The 17,987-nt window shown below is 41.0% G+C and overlaps 1 protein-coding gene across 1 annotated transcript in view; it reads right to left on the bottom strand.

Annotated features, from left to right (window-relative positions):
* LOC131592121 (potassium voltage-gated channel subfamily KQT member 1-like) overlaps positions 1 to 17,987 on the bottom strand; it is a 492,490-nt gene that overhangs the window by 93,662 nt on the left and 380,841 nt on the right. The window lies entirely within an intron of this gene.

The raw sequence follows: 17,987 nt of genomic DNA, 5'->3' as shown, positions 1-17,987 counted from the left end.
AGCCAGTGTCACCTTAGCAGCTTCCTGCAGCCACAATACTGCAATCTAATAACACAGCCTCTGAGGAAATATTTCCCTTCATCAGTTTTCAGTATGCTACTTTTTAGTCTCATTTTCTCCTTTTCCCAATATTTTTAGACAGAATCTTATTCTGAGCAAATAACTTAAAAGCCCAAGATCAACTCATCACTGTTACAATATATACATAGACTGAAGACAGATTTCCCTCTTTCTTCTCTGGGGCTTTTCTTTTCAGTGGCGAATTCAACATTGAATTTTAGCTTGTTTTGGCAGAATCCACTGTCTGCTGAATTGTCCTCATACAATCTAGTCTTCATAAGAGCTTTTTATTTTTTTGGTTTCCTATGAATTCAATACTTGTCTGACTAAACAGAGTAAAAGCAGGTACCTAGCATAGGATGGACTGATCTCACTTCTGTGTAGTCTGTTTTTACTGTGTTTAGAATTCAGAACTTAGGCTCGGGGATTTTTTAAATATTTTTTATCATATATTTTTATTTTATATATATATAAGAATTAAAGCCTAGAAAATTTAGTTCCTGGTATGACTTCAAACAATCAGGCAAAGCTGGTTCTGATGTTTGGGTAGATGAGCGTGGTCTCCAAAACTTCTCAGAGGCCACTGTAACTTCCCTTTGTAACAGAGAAGCTTTTATGACAGGTTCCACCCACAAGAGTTGCTAGAAGACCTGCAGTTTCCAGTAAGAATCACAGTTCTTTTATGTCCAAGGAAGATCAGGGCAAAGGGGTTTGACACCAAAACCTTCTCAGGTCTCCAAATGAGCTTTTAGTATTTTACTCATAACAAAAACCTGTTAAAACCATGTATTAAAGTACTAAGGACACATATCAATGAGACACCACTGGCAGATACCCAACTTGCTACATAATTCCATATAAAAATTTCTATGAGTATTAATCTAGCTGTGTTCCTATAGTTCCAAGAGTCCAAGACTGTTTGAATCTCACCTTCCAGGATGTGCATTGAAATGCCCAATATGGCACTAAGAGTTAAGAGGGCTAAGCTTCTATTATAAGGTAAATTCAGGTGTGAACTTACAGCAATTGTGATGCACATGTGTCAGCTTGTTTGGCCGTCCATTCCTTAAATTAATGAAGATCAGTCTAATTAAGTGAAGGATTTTCCGAAAAAAAGGCAAAGACAAGCTGTGCAACCGTTTATACAGCATCAGCAGCCACCATGGCTTTGTACAATGATCTAAAAAGATAATTTACAAAAAAACTAGAAGGCTATATCTTACTTCAGTGTAACTCTACAAAGAAGGGGTTTTCTTAAAATAATAAGTTACACTCATTCAAGTACACTGCTACTTCCCTTTTTAACCTCTGCAAATACTAACTCAGGTCAGGATGGAATATTCTTGGGGTTATGTGACACAAAAAAGTATATTTTCAAATTGGATTTCTTAAGATACTGCAGAGGAAAGGAGGACAGAAAGAATTGACCACCTGTGACAATGGAAAAGAAAATCTCTACGAATTTACTTTTTTTTTAATAAATCAAGAGGCAAGGGCTGGAGGAGACTTGTGTGGTCTCCAAACCTGATCCTAGTCCCCAACACATAGAATAAAGGGTATTACAGCAGCTGAAAGAACAGGGGAGAATAGATGGACAGAGCACAAGGATGAATGAGAACAGCAGCCAGGCAGGTGATAGTGACAGATTTGTTCAATGGGACAGAGAAATGAAGCTTTGTACAGAAAAGACAGGATGTGTCTTAAAATGAAGAAACTGGAACATATGGTGCAGGACATCACTGAAGGAATAACCAAACTCCAGTCTGACCATGGCTGGAATGGGGGTTGTGACCAAACACAGTTTTTGCTGTTCCCCAAAAAACACATAATGATAAAAGCCATTGGTAATCCTGCACATTAACACAGAGAAAGAACATGGATAAACAGAGACAAAACTCTGGTTATCTTGTCACTCCCATTTAAAATGAAAGAAAAAATTGGGCTACAGATGCATTTTGATATGAAAAAAGATCTGTGGGATGCCAGTCCAGACAGAAACATTTCTGAGCATTGAACATTACTGTAACTTTGAAGCAATATGTTGAAGAAAAAATTCTTCCAATAATGTTAGAGACCAGAAGTTCCTGTCAGGGCTTCCTGACAGATTGTTTTCATGCAACTCTTGTGGAGGAGGCAAAAGGAGATATGTTCTTTGAACTAGGTTTGAAGGATACGTAAGGAAATGATAGACAAACTGTAACCTTATCTAGAATGCTTATGACTCAATCCACCTTAAACTCAGGAGACTGAAAAACCAACAAAAGCTATGAATAATAAAAGAAAAAATTCAATGAATTTAGGGAAACAGTGGCACAAATTGGTCTGAGAATTTCTAGGATTTGAATGTGGAGGAATGTTGGGGAGGGTGAAACAGGGAAACCTTATGAATGTGATTGTTTGGCAGAAGATTCTGAAAATATGAAAGCTAGAATCGAAATAGAAATGAAAGCCTGCTTTGAGTCATAAGATGCTGAGTACTAGTTACTATATGACCAAAGAACAATAGCCTAGCCAGCTAAAGGAGAATCCCTGATGATGAAACAATGTCCTTCTGCTGATAGAAAGTCCAAAGGTCAAGAAGCAAGGGAAGAATTTGTAAAGCTTGTAGAGTTTAAAATGCAACACTGTATGTTAATATGGTGCTGCTCATAGGCTGTATGTAAAATCTTTAGTGGGTGTATCTTGTAGTGATTGGTTACTGGGAATTAGAATATTCACTATAGAAAAAGATGTATTGTAACAAGAACTTCACTCTCTTAGCCTTCCCCTCCTCAGAGCTCTCAGCTCTCCTCTCTTAGCCTTTCCCCCCTGTCTTACTTCTTACCCCTCTCCCTGCTCCTACCCCTCTCTAGTTTTCCCTGCTCTCTCCCTCTGGTTTTTCCCTCTTTCCCTCTCTTACTCTTACCCTCTTGGTTTTTTCCCCTCTTATCCCTCTGTTGTCTTCTCCCCTCTCTCCTAAGCCTCCCTGTTTTTCCCCGCTCTCCCTCTGCTGCTCGTTTCCTCCCTCCCCATCTCGAACCTCTTTTCTCCCTCTTTCACCGCACTGTCTCCCCTCCCCCCGGGAGCACGTGGACGCCGAGGCTGGTGGTGGACACGAGTTCCCTCTCTTTGCCCTTATAATAAACTGCTTATACCTGAACAGTTTGACCCAGGAGAAGTCTCTCACTGCGAGTGAGCATTTTAGACACCAATAGAGGAAACTTAGGCTATCTTTGAATTAAGGTACAACTTGGAAAACTTGTGTCAGACTGGCATTTGAAGAAGGTTTTCACAACTAATCCCATCTCAAAACAGGATTGCAAAAATAATTAGATCCTCCTAATATGGGAATAGGATACATTTTCAGATAAGGTCTGTCAAAGAAAAGCTCAGTCTTACAACTGGAGATTTGTAAGCCTATCATGAAAATTGCCTAGACAACTTCTTCCAGAAAAGTCAACTACCTTAAAAGAAATGGCAAAGGGCTCCTCAGGCATATCAGTGGAAAAGAGGAAAGGGAAACTAAGTGTAAAACAGAACAAGAATTTTGCCATATTTTTCAGTAAGTACAGTTGCATGGGCTGCAGTGCCAAAAGCGGGAGAGGGAATAGAGCACAAATGCAGACAGTAAAGCACATGCAGGTATTTTCTAAATTTGCATGTTTGCTGTGTTCCTCTTTTCAGTATGTATTGGATCCAGGAGTGGCTTAAAGCCCTGTTTTGGTCAGAGGGGCAAGAAGTTTGTAGACATTTGGATCTCCCTGGTTTTCTTGGAATGGGACAAACCTTCAGGAATGAATAGCACATAACCTGATAGAAAACACTTTTCTTCAGAGACAGTGGCAGCACCATCCATTTGGCATTAACTTTCAACAGTGTGTCCCCAGAGCATGGATGAAAGGAGTGGCCTGAAAAACAAAGAGGAGAAGCAGAGAAGAGCTAAACAAGCTCAGACAGAGGGGCTGACAATGTGGAGGTTTTCAAGGCAATCACATAAAGACCTTTCCAGGACAGTTTATCACCTGGGAACTCTGCTTCCTTACCAGATGACCAGAAAATGTAAATCCATGGGGAAAAAGTTACCTGGCCCATATACAACATCATTGTGATCTGGATTGAGGCAATCTGATTCAATTTGGGTGTCTCCAGTGCAGCCATAGAAATAGCATGCTATTGTCAGGGCTGGGGGCAAAAGAAAGATGTGTCTCTGTCACAAATGCACAACAGGGATTTCCACGTTGGAGGTGAAAGCAAAACATTCCTGTGCTGTAGTGAAAGGATTAGCTTTTGGACTGATCTCTTCAATTATTTTCATGAATGGTCTTGGCACAATAATAGGAATGTACAGGAATGCATTCATCAAACTTTTTGATGAAAATTTGGGGTATTGCCAGCCCAGCAAAGGATCAAATTGTCATACATTACAAACTGAACTATTAGAATAAAAGAAGCATAGTTGGTCATGCACTTATGAACTAATGACAACAGTTTCTGAAAAAAGCTGGGAACTGCAGTTGGGAAAATTCAGGGGAAAAAAAGCTCAGAGAAGCTTGAAAATGCTTGTCAGTACAGAATGATTGGGAGTCAGGGTGTGAGGCAGCTATGAAAAAGATTGCTGTAATCCCATGATAACTATTTCCACTCAAAACAGGAAAGTGCTCATTTCACCAAAGGGGGCAGGAAGAACTTTTCCTGGAAAACTTTGAACTGTTCTATTCACCTGTGCCTAAAATAGAGGAATTCAAAGTGGGACAAACACACAGACTCTTCAGTGATGCAGATTTCATGTCATGGTGAACTGAGTCCTGTCGCCCTGAAAACTCAGCTTTTGATCTTGCTAACATAGTTTTCTAAGGACTTTCCCAGGACAGAAACTGTAAACATAGATATGTGTACATTCTTTCTGTTACACGTCTTGTGATGGGCATCTCTCATGGCCAGTGCTGTGAGAAAGTGTTATCCTGACCATCCAATCCCTGGCCATGGTCAAAAGCCTATAAATCCTGGGGGGAAAAATAAACTCTCTCTTTCTTTCACCACACCTCGACCTGTGTCCGTGTGATCTATTCATCTTCAGCAGTAACAGAATCCCATTTGGTCTCACACATTTCTTGTGTTCATGCAACCGTGTGGTGAACCACAAGAGAGGAAAAAACCTTTAGAGGCAGAGATTGCTCTTGTAAGATTTGAGGATGTAGTTCTTGTAAAACATGTAATACTTGAAAGTCATGTTATTTATTTCCTTTTTAAGACTTTAAATACATACATGGATTTTTACAGAGACTTAGCCCTCATTATTTTAGTAGAAACTTCAGGAATTCAAGCAGCCATTTTTCCAAACCTGCTCAGCAGTAAAAACCATGGGCTATCCAAAAGCTGAGCCTCCATCAAAGGTACAGTGAAATTACAGGAAAATAGCTGGGTTTCCAGAGGTGCCCTGTATCTTCCAGGTTTTGTCTTTAGATGGAGATGGAGGATTGGAGAGAGTAGAGCCAACATGTTGCCCTTTGGCCTCTTCAGAGAGCTGGGTTATGAGTGCCTTTATGAAAATCTGACCTTTTGTTACTACTAGAGCCTGAATGGGAACTCCTGGCTACTGCTTTCTTATCAAAATTTGGTGCTTTCATGGATTACCTGAGTTTATAAAGCATCAGTAGTCCTTAGGCAAAGCTCAAATGGTGTTTTGTCTTCAAATGATGTTTTCTTAAAAGAACACAGAGTAACACAGATCACAGGCAGCCAGAAGGGTGAGCACTGCAGCGGAGAACAGGGCAGGGAGATCTTGTCCTTACAGAAGAAAGGCAAGGATTTCTGCCAGGGCAATTATAGTTGTCTTCAGAAAAAGTGTAGAAAAATGATGCCCAGGTTCCTGTAAGGAGTTTTGGTTGGCCCAAGTTGTTAAGTCAAGGCCTGTTCTGGCTGGATTCATACCACATATCTGCCTCCTCATGCAGAGGACCTCAGATCTCAGCAGGACTCCTTGCTATCTTTGAAAACAAAGACCTGTATGGGCGACTCCTTTCATAAAACATGATGGTGTTTGAAGGGTCAAGCAAGAATTGGCAGGTAGGTCGCCCTTCAACCCTTTAAGAAAGGCTGGGCACTGCCTCCCTCCATGCCAGAGCAAGGGGGTATGAAATGAAATGAAATAATGAAATTAAATAATGGAATTAAATGAACTGGAACGATGTGTTCGCAGCACAGAAAGAGCTCTCCAGGTAGCACCCAGAGTGGAACTCATTGCAACAACTCACCCTTGATGCCAAAATTCTGCACAGGTTCAAAAGGTGATTCAACAAAGACATGGAAGAGAGGTCCGGGAAGAACTTTGCTTCTATAAGCTTGTCTTTCTTGGGAAATTCCTTGGGATATATTGTTGCAGGTTGGAAAACTGCTGTGAGGAATTTCTCTACCTGTTTTCCATGCACTGACTGTCTCCTCCAGGCACCTGTTACTGGGCACTCTTTGGGGACAGGTCAGCGGCCTATTTGAAACTTTGATCTGACCTAGAACTACACTTCCCATGTCCCTTCTGAGCATAATTAAACTAATTGATCACAAAGAGAATGGTAAACTCTCTTTCCCTCTCTTATCTTAAAGATAAACTCCTTCTCCTTCCTAGAAAAAAAAAAATAATCAATCTGTATGGATGAATATGAACTTGAGGCAATCAGTAACATCAACATGTTGATAAGAAACTTGCAAAAACAATTCATATTAATAAATCAGTCGCTTCTAATGATGTCTAAATTCTTCAAGGAGATCCACACCTGTAAAATTTTAGACACATTTTCCCCCATTAAAGTAGGTTCCTACAGGCAGTCTCCTAATTCCATATTTAAGAATATGCCTTTTATTCAGAGGCAGCAAGAACCCAACTATTTCTATTTTTGCCTTTTCTTCTGACCAGTAACTGGTCAGTTACAATCTGTATTAATGAAGTCTGGTCTGTACTAAAAAGTCTGGATTATTCTTGTTCCCTTAAGGATATCCTGTAGTTAAATAAATGGCTTATGTTCCTCAAAATAAGACAACATAGAGATTTAAAAGTCTGGGCAATAATTTCTAACCTGCAGCAAGAAAAACTAAAAAAAAAGAAAAAATATTAGTTATATTGCAGGAAAAAGATAATGTGTTTTCTCCCCTCAAAGCTGATAACTCAGCTGTTTCCCTGTCAAGTTATGAAATAAAGCCATTGCTTTAACACTGATTAGTTGTGTACAACTGGCTCTCTTTAGCCAGATTGCCTGTGCGACTATATTCATGGAAAAGAAACCACTCCTACAAATGATATATATGTTTATAGGCTTGATTTTATCTTAATGCTTCATAAATAACATACCATGTGAACAAGCACTGACAAGATAAAACAAGTGTCCATAAAAAGGTTTGGCCTGGGAAAAGTCTGCTTCTGAATTTCAAAGCTACCTCCAGTCAGAGCACTGAACACAGGCCCACCACCAGCCACTCTTCCTAGACCACCACTAAGCAACCATGAAAACTGAATTTTTGAAATGGTGCAACTCCCTTGTGAGCACTTGGGTAAATGCTCACTACAAATGCTGACAGCACACTAGAGCTGCCAGCTATTGGGTAACTTCTGAAGGTCTGGCTGCAGCTTAAAAGATAAGCAGAGACCATATAAAAATGCAGACCAATTTATGGGTTTCTAACACTAGGAACGGTAGGTCTGTATATGAACATCAGCAGTGAGCAGCTGGAATGTCCTTCTCTTCAGAGACACTTCGGAGGGGCAGTGATGTAGAGAACAAAGAAAACCAGACTGCCTTGCTTGCAGATGTGCTGCTGATTTCTTTTCCCCCCTGCTTGTTTGTGTAGTTCCTCCTTTCAGGCTGTAACAGGTAAACAGCAAACTGCTCTGTAATATGGACTTAGAGCTGCAGTAGTTACCCTGCATTTGGTGCTCCATTCAATGTCTCTGCCATTTATTGTAGCACCCAACTGAGATTCCTGCATGGTACCTGCAATCCCAACTGGCAAAAGCCTCAGGTGCTGGACTACGTTGGGATAGCAGAGCCCAAGTGCTTTGTGAAAACCCTTTTTCCCTTAAGCCAAAAGTGAGTGGCACACACTTTGAGGTACTCTCATGGTTACTGCTGCAGATATTCAGCATGGCAGGGTGAGCCTGGGCCTGCCTGAGACCAGCTAGAGCACTGCTGTACAAAGAATTGTCACAGCAAAGCAGAGGCATCACCCAGTGCTGGGACAGCCCAGCCCCATTCTGGACAGGGACCTCATGCAGGTTGCTGTTATCTGAGAATAAACACCTGTAATCTGAGAAGACCCATCTGGCTCACAAGCCTTCTCTCACTCTTTTCTACACTGAAAGAAACCCCAAGCCCCTCCAAACCCACTCCCCTTTGTCAGCCCATGGAAATGCCCAATAATTATCTGCCTTTTCAAAATTAGCAAAGTATCACTTGGTTGTGATTAAGCTTATTTCAAACCTGCTCCTCAGGAAATGCTACTACTAAATTCCAGGCAATTTATCAGGTAAACTCATTCAACATGCAATAATAAATACATTTGTTCCAGGTGCTTTCTTGGCAGAACCTGACATTTTTGTCTGTTTATTCTTCCCTCTGTCTCCCAAACTCCCTTTGCATTTTGTTATTCTGTAATTGTCCAGGTTGTCTTCTCCCCATGTGAGAGATGGCTGGGGAGGGAAGCAGCTTTAATGAAAGGAGTATGGATAAGAGCCAAAAATTGAATCTAAATATGGCCCTTGTTTTCTTATTTTGCTGGTGACCCACATGCACTGAAAAACACACTTCTCTGTAACTCCATCAAAAATATTTTGCATCTCAAATATTCTGCATGTTTTAAATGGAATTAATTCCTTTGTTTGCGTACTTTTTTTATTAATTAACATTGTGTAGGAAACTGGATCAAGCAAAAAGGACAATGTGATATTTTCTTCAAAGTCTTGAAGTCTAAGTAGACAGACAAAGAGCAAAAACAAATAAAATAAAATGCAGGCAATTATGGCCAGAGCTTCCAAAGTAATTTAGCCACCTGTGTAATTGATTTTAAAAAGAGATCTGAATTGTGTTTGGTCATTTTCTGTGAGTGGAGATGGGATGACTGGCAGGTGCTGAAAATTAGGTGCATATAGGAAGTCTTGAGCAGAACCACTAAAAACAAATGTGCCCAAAACACCTGACTACTTTTAAAATCTTGATACTGGAATTCTAAATTTCTTCCTACATAGCTTGAGCTTAATTTGCCATTTGATAGTAGGTTTTCATTATATTTTTATTAGATGGGCTGGTATATGTGGAGCTCTCAAGAGAAATAAGCATAATCCAGAAGTGATTTTTATTAAACATTAGCTTCCCCTCAACCTAAAGGTGAATATTAAAAAGGTTTACAGGCTGGGTTTTTTTTTCACCTCTGAATTTGAAGAGACCTTTGGCAGAGGCCAAAGAGTCCAATAAAAAGTGACTTGCTAAAGAACACAAGACAAAACCAAGAGAGAGATTCAGAGGGGAGAGTAATATGTTTTTATCATAACAATGAGATTAGAATTTTACATGTGGGACCTCTAAGCCTGAGCCACTGGGCTTGCCTTGTATCTGCTGTACATTTTATTCTACATCTTACCTTATTTACCACTGAATCACTTCAATGCAACCTCTCTCTCAAGGTTACAGTTGTATCAGATTAGGACACGTGCTTGATATTCATGGCCTGGTTTTATTAATAATGTGCTTCCCTGAGTTGAACTCAAGTCAACAAGGTAATTGCACTTAGAAAATACTGTGTTTCTTCTTTCTGTTATTCATTTAGTTAATTTGTACTGTGGACAGAACCTGATGTGTGAAAATCCCCTTTCCTCCCACAGTTTTGCATGACTGATGAAGGCAGAGCTTTGCTTTACAAAAGCAGCAATAATAATAATCCCTTTTCAGGCTTTCATCCCTCAGAGCACTGTAAAAACATATCCTATCTATTCCTTTAAAAAGGAGATGTGACTCTCCTGTCCTGTGTTACAACTGGAAAACTGTGGTGTTAAGACAGTGAAAAGTGAAAGACCATTTTAGAACACAGACCCTTTCTAATGACATTTTTTCTTTGCTTATTTTGGGAATCTTGTAAAAACAAAACAAACAATCCACAAAACCCCCCAGCCAAAACAAACCTCAACAACAAATCCACAACAAATGGACATTTAAAGAGAGATCAGTTTAGAGGAGAGCTCTACATTCCCTCTTAGCAGTTAAAGGGCTTCACAGTGCCAATCCTGCTCTTGCAGAGTCTGTGTGAGCAAACACAATGCTGATCATGCTGGAAGATCCTGGCATTTCTAAGGTTGGAAGTACAGGAAAAGATGATATTCCAAAGAACCTCAAAGAAAAAAAGTCTTCACACAGATACTATTGAGACTCTCACTCTGTGAAATACAAAACTGAAGGAAGAACACAATCACTGGAAAAAAGAGTATTTTGCAGTTTTAAGTAGAAACTGCTCAATACTGTGAAAGAAGTCCCAAGATCACTGCAGTCAAAAAGTAGTTTGCAGCTTCACAGAATAGTTGTCTCCTTAATCCTTTACAAGGAAACTGATTTTCAGGTCTAGGCTCACATAGAAATGTGCTCTGTGCACTGACAAACTGTCTACAGGTGAGCCGGAGGCTCCTCATCACAGAGGTGGATTTCTAAAGTAAATAATCAGATCTGTCTGCCTGTAGAAATGGTTTGCTTTCCTGGAGGGCTGACCAGGCAGAAGTTCATGCTGATTTATTAAAAGCTCAGGCCTTCTTCCTTTAGCAGCCTTGATGTAAAATTAAAAAGCTGACTTTAGACAGTGGGGTTGGGAAATGTTGGTGGCCTGTAAATATGATTACAGGTCAGACAGTGCAATTAGAGTTCCCAGGAAATAATCAATATTTTATCTCTCTCTCTCTCTCTCCCTATCTCACTATACACCCCCATATATCCATGACTTCCCCCCCAGCCCTGGGACCATGAAACCCATCTGTCTTCCCTTAACTTTGGCACATTCTTTCTGAGTGAAGTGACCTACCTAAGCACACTTTCTGCTGATGTACTTGCCTTTAAACTGGAGAATAAATATTATGTGATGCTATTTTGCCCATCCTTGGTTACCTCACTGAGAAGTTCCCCACCCATCTTGACACCGTCTTTTTAAGGGAGGAAACATGAAATTGTGACCACATGGGGTAAAGGTGGTGCCCCAACAAAGCCACAAGGACTCTAAATTTAAGCCTGCCATAAAAACTTTGAAAATGATGACACACAAAGAAGGAGAAACTATGGGGAATGAAACACCTTAATTTTGAAAAACCACAATGATCCACCCAGAACTTCTAGAGCTTTCAGCTCTGAGGCATGAATTAACCACAGGCGGAGTTTTTAACCAACCAAACACAAGCTTTCTTTGCAACTTTGCAGCTGCTTAAAATGGGATGGATGTGTCCTACAGACTTAAAAAGACAACTCTCAACATGTTTGTTTGAAACAACCAACAACACACACTCACAGTCCAGTAGGCTGGTATTCCAAGAAGATGAACTGGTGACCTCTTATTTTGTAATGGGAAGTTCAGGATACAGTACTTGTACCTGGCTTAAAAAGTCCAGGGCATCCTTGTTTTGCAAAATAAGTGCTCTGCACTACTTTCTCTTGAGCTTGGGCTACCCCCAAACGGCATCTGAAGTAAGTGGTGTGAAAATTTTGGTCTGGAATTTGTGATTTCAAAACTCTTGTGGGCTGGCCATGTTCCACATAAAGGTGCTGACACTGTATTTAACCGTGACTGTAATTAAATCTATTTATTGCATCATTCAGTATTAATTTGTAATAATTAATTAATTACTGTTATTAATTAGGTGCTTTTTGGCTTCACTTTCATCTGAATAACACTCTTTAATGGACATGGAATGATGTGAGATGTCTTCTCAAACATGACACTCTCCAGAGCCAATGGTGAGTGGAAAACTGTCCAGTACATTAAGCTAAGCCCTTCCCTGAATCAGGAGAAATGCTAACTAGCATTTCCCCCAAAGTTATATTTTGGGGGAAACTCTGAGTGCTGGTGAACATGAATATCAAATTAACTGAAAACAAAATCCTGCCCCTCAAAGCTTAATAACTGCTTTTCTTGGAGCAATGCCATGTTTTAAGGTTTGGACTTGTTTTTCTGGATTTTCTTTGCACGTGCTCAAAAGGTAGGTTGAAATTATAGGAATACAGGGATGGAGGAAATTTAAATGGAAACAAAACCTGTGACAGGGCCAAGGTACAGTTTATAGCGTTCTGCAGGTTACTGCACTTGCTCTCTCAGCCAGGATTTGCCGAGAACCCTAAGGTGTGTCTTTCCTGAAAAAAATTAGTAAGAGTCTACATCTTGGAGATGTAAGATGGATTTAAAAATTGGAGCCTGGAATTGCTCTGAAATTTCTTACCAACATCAATCCTGTGTCCCTAGTAACTCTGAATTCCAAATGTGAGGTGATTTCAGTAGTATTTCCAGAAGAGCAGCTTCAGGCTAAGATCCAGATTTTACTGAATTAAAGAGGGGAAGCACCAGTCTGAAAGTTTTAGAGTTTTCTTCTGTGTGCACTTGTATACATGCATGTGCAAGCGTTTTATAGCAGATGGTATCCAGAACCACATTTACTTCTTGGCACATGATGTTTCCCCATCAGTTACTCTGGCAACAAATGCAGGACTTCCAATCCATTACAACCTCAAGACATCACCAATTTACTTAAACTACTTTAAAATGCACAGTAAAATAATAGGTTTTGTAGAAATGAGAAGCTGGGGATATCATGGAGCAGTGGAGAAGGCTGAAGGAATCTTGTGGTTGCAATTAGACCACTGCACTTACGGAATCTGTCAAACTGTAGAGGAGAAAGTGAGTCCAATGCTGCCAGAGCCAGAGATACACTTTTGAAAAAAATGGACAGAAGCATTCTCATTACTGGGATCTCGTTGCTTGAGATAGTAAAGTTGATGGCTTATTTTGCTTCCTTTCAAATTTGTGAAACTGTTGCTTCTCTAAGGAACGGTTCCCAGGAGAGGCTGGTGACAGTGGGTGCCACAGAGAGGCAAAGACACCACACCTTCCATGGGAATGCAGTTTGTCTCTGCCCAATGTTCTGCCTTGAGGGCTCCCTTCCGAGGAGGAGGATAGAAGGAGCTCCAGGAGGGAAGATTGCCTGGCCTTAAAAGGACTTTTCCAGGATGGAAATGTTGTGCACAGCTGTACTTTGGTGGTTGCTAAATGAAGGGGAAAATATACAAACAGGCAGGCACGCTCACACAGATGTTCTGCAGGGAACTTTTACACACCCCTCTGCTCTGAAAACACATTACCACTCTTCCCCTTTCACTTACAGAAAAATCCTCATTTTAATGACTTCAGTAAAGAATTATATACTGAGATCTAACTGCTAAGTCCTCTCTGGTAAGGGAGGGCGGCTGAATCTTCTCCATCATGTTGTGGATACACAGTTTTTCCTCTGTGCACTTTCTGAAGGCGGGGTGTACCATTAAGAGGCTTGTCTGGAGACAGAAGGGCAATAATCTGACTGGAGCCAGTCAGTCCATGACCTCAAGTGCACCATTTGAAAACTACACCTCAAGCCTTGCCCTCATTCTTACTCCACCCTCTGCAGAGTAAATCATACCATTCCAGTTTCATAACTCTGGAAGGCTACTCACCTACCCTGGTTATAGTGCTGTCAGCAGCTTTTGGGAGAACCCAAGCTTTTGGGAGAACCCAAGCTTTTGGGAGTTAGACATGGACTGCTTTAAGACAAAAATCTTTCTTATGACTTTTCTTTTAGTAATACCTTGAGTTCTCCTTGCCATTCACATTGCCCTTTCCTAGCTTGCCAGCATGTCAAATGAGTTTGCATGGTGTTTATAAAGAACAGCATTATGACTAACATACTTTCACAGGTCACAGAACAACTTACATCAATCCACCTAATTAACTCTTTTCTGTGGTATTTTTTTTACATGAAATATTTATTCAGTTTTCTTATCTACTGGAATTTGTGATGTGCAGACAAAGGCATACCACAAAGCAATTCGTTATGAAAACCGCAAGACACTGATCTTTATTTGTTCACAAAAACAGTCACAATGAATTTATCCTAAGGGATAAAAGAGGCAGAAAGAGCAAACTGAAAGATGAAGATAAGGCAGTCTGAAAAAACAGAGCAAAACTTTGCCCAACATCTAGATCTGGCACCTAACCCTGCAGACAGTCAGCTGAATTTTTCTACTTTCAGCATATCTTTTTGTGTTTTAGGCTGACTCTTGTCCAGTTCCTACCAGCTCAGAGAAGCCAGAGCCTGCCTGGTGACACACTTCCTCCTGTCAGGTACATCTCTACCAGCCCTTGGGGGGCTGGAGGGGCCCTTTGCTGCGTCATAGCCCATCCAGGCTGGTGGCAGTGGGCTGGGAATCAGGGAACATAACCGATGGCATGTCATCCAGCTCATCCTTTGCCCAAGGCAGGTCTCCTGTATCCCTGTCCTTCCTGGTATATGCTTTCCTTAAAGGTCTCTATAACTCACCAGGTAATCTAATTTAGGTCTTCATTTTTGTCTGCCTTTAGAAAGTGAAGGGTAGTTTAACTGCCTATGTCTCGCTCCAGTTTATCTTACATACTATGCAAATGGAGCGTGGAGCATCCCCTTCCTCATTTTAACTGTCTTTTGTGTACTTGTGGTTTTAAAGCATTAGCTAAAAAATTACTAGAAAATGTACTCATTTCTTGCTGTGAGATATGGATTAGAAGAGAGCAAAACAGGCTTAAAACTTAAAGGAATAAAGAAAGTTTATTAACAAAATTACAAGAATAAGAAAGTAGAATAAAACTTCCAGAAATCTTTTTCCCCATTACCCAACCATTCTCTTGTTCACATGACAAACACAGAGACAAAAAACCCCTGCTGGTTAAAACAGTCTTAACTTTGCTATAGTCTTTTCATCACTCTTTGTAGAGAAAAATAAGTTCTCTTCTACCAATCTATGGAGTTTTTGACAAGAAAACCATTTTTCTCATGGCTGAGTTATTCAAAGGCAAAAGTTCTCTTCATCTGTCTCTATGATCACCTCTGGAAACAGAAGTTTTCTCTTTGCCACTTAAGGGCCACAAATTTTCAACAACTCTCACTTCTCCTTTTCTGTTCCAGCATCATATAAGATCACAACTACTTCACCATTTACTCAGCTCCATCAATGAATTACTTTTGCTCCAATCCACACTTTGAAATACTCCATTCCTACCAAAATACTCTCTCATGAATTAAAGGAGTTTTTCAGAACATTATTGTCCATCTCCATAGCTTTAACAAAAGAATATTTCAGCTTATTAAAGCATCTCCTTATTTCTCTCCCTATCTTAAGCTTAATTCCATTCTGCACTGTCTTTGGTAGTTTATGTTGTCTCTTTACCTGTGGATCACTCTCTCTTGCCTTCTTCCTGGAAAAAAGATTAAATCTGCAAGTCTCATCTGGGTAGTAAAAGGGTTAAAATCTTGCTCAAGCCGCAGGTGTTCACAGTGCCACGTTTCAGCTCAGCAGCGCTCAGAGCCGGGGACCCCTGGAAGCCACTCCGGAAGCTTCCAGGGAAGCTGTAGCAGAGCCCAGCCCTGGCCTGGGCCCGGGAGAAATCCCGCAGGCTCCATCTCCTGCCAGGGAGCCAGGGCAGGCCCAGCCCAGCCCCCGCCCGGGCCGCATGGCCTGGGGAGGGGATGAGAGCCAGCTAGAGCCCTGTTACCTTTCACTGCCAGCAAACAAAGAGACAAAGAAATTCCCGGGCTTAGGTCTTAAGGTGGTGTTCACAGGTTGATCTCACTTTTCAATGGTCAAAACTACTGTCAATTCTCAGAAATGGCCAATTATTGGCCAGGAGAAAAACTCCCATCAGCCTCCAGCAGCCTAAACTTCCTTAGGTGTTTCTCTGTTTTCTTAAATGCCAATCTATCACATCATGATACTCCTTCAGTCTTCCTTTTTCAGACTAAATTACCAAAGATGAGTCACTTTTCTTTGTTGGCCATTTCTCTAAAACCTTTGACCGTACCCTCTATTTTCCTCTTGCTTCCTCCAGTACTCCAAACTACTATACCAAGCACATCACCTGACCCCTGATTTAAAGATTTATGAATGCTAGGAGAAATAAAGAGGAAGATTTTACTAGTCCTAGACTTTCCTCAAAGTATTTTTTTATTTTTCACTTAAGACAGGACTACTGTCTACTGCTTTTGAAATATATCTTGCCAGAAGGACTGATGCTGTATCCAGATCTTGAAAATAAGACACTATTATTTTGTTCTTCCCCTGGTTTGCCATATATCTCAGTGGAATTTCCACCTGCTTCTTCCAGGTGCTGCCAACACAGATTCAGAGGAACTCTATTAACTTTTAACTTATTAAGTTTTAAAGTGCAAGTTAACATAATTCTAAAAAGGCTGTTGTTTTCATCTTATTGACACCAGCTGAAAAAAAGAGCAGCAGTCCTCTTTTCAGCAGCTCATTAAATCTTATTAAAATACATGCCTGAAAACTTGGTAAATTAACTCCACAAATCTGCTGTGACAGTGTCCAGCACCCTTCCTCCCTCTCCCTTCCTTCCTTCCTTCCTTCCTTCCTTCCTTCCTTCCTTCCTTCCTTCCTTCCTTCCTTCCTTCCTTCCTTCCTTCCTTCCTTCCTTCCTTCCTTCCTTCCTTCCTTCCTTCCTTCCTTCCTTCCTTCCTTCCTTCCTTCCTTCCTTCCTTCCTTCCTTCCTTCCTTCCTTCCTTCCTTCCTTCCTTCCTTCCTTCCTTCCTTCCTTCCTTCCTTCCTTCCTTCCTTCCTTCCTTCCTTCCTTCCTTCCTTCCTTCCCAATTTTGGGATAAAATCAAAAAGAGAAATTTATTAATAAACAGCAAAGAACAACAACGAGAGAAAAAAACCACAATAAAAATGGTCAGCGCAGCGCTGGGTGGACAGGGTCTACACCGGAGGTGTAGGGTTCCCAAATCCACGTCTGAGCGCTCTCAGGCTTGGGGTTTTATAGGGATTTTAAGTCCTCAGGCTAAAATTCCAAGCAGGCTCCATTCACCAAGTGTTCTTGATTGTCCGGTGAATGGATTTCCTGGCTTGGAAAAATAGACCTAACCAGTGTCCGGACAGAGTCTCCTCATATGTAAAGAGACTCTGTATGTATTTTAATTTGGGTTATCAAGGCAGAAGTGGTGTGATCCGGGATTGGTGCCGATGGAAATCTCGGCAGAGTCTTCCCTTTTGTTTCCAGTGATTGCATCTCCAACACTGGTCTGCCAGGTGGGGCGTTCAGGACTAGCGACGGATACTTTTTCTGAGGCTTGTCTTTGTCGACCTTGATTGTTTCCCAACAGAGATCTGCAGGGACGTTGGTCAGGTCTGGAGGTGGGTTCCTCCTCCAAGCTAGTTCCTTTGTTTTCTTGATGGCCCTCGTCCTGTCTATTTTCCGAGCTAATGTTCGTTATCTGGGTGTTGGCTGCAATCCGTTGCCTTTGGAGGAAAACTCCCGGCCAGGCTTGGAGAAAGGGTTTATGTACATCTTTGGATTTTATATTATTTTAACACATATACATCTTATTTATACCTTTACGAATTTTTATTTACAAATAATTTATTACCCTTCCTTCCTTCCTTCCTTCCTTCCTTCCTTCCTTCCTTCCTTCCTTCCTTCCTTCCTTCCTTCCTTCCTTCCTTCCTTCCTTCCTTCCTTCCTTCCTTCCTTCCTTCCTTCCTTCCTTCCTTCCTTCCTTCCTTCCTTCCTTCCTTCCTTCCTTCCTTCCTTCCTTCCTTCCTTCCTTCCTTCCTTCCTTCCTTCCTTCCTTCCTTCCTTCCTTCCTTCCTTCCTTCCTTCCTTCCTTCCTTCCTTCCTTCCTTCCTTCCTTCCTTCCTTCCTTCCTT

This window comes from Poecile atricapillus, chromosome W (assembly GCF_030490865.1).
Source record: "Poecile atricapillus isolate bPoeAtr1 chromosome W, bPoeAtr1.hap1, whole genome shotgun sequence".
Lineage (NCBI taxonomy): Eukaryota > Metazoa > Chordata > Aves > Passeriformes > Paridae > Poecile > Poecile atricapillus.
The sequence above is the reverse complement of the archived record's forward strand: the minus strand, read 5'-3'. Positions and strand labels throughout refer to the sequence as shown.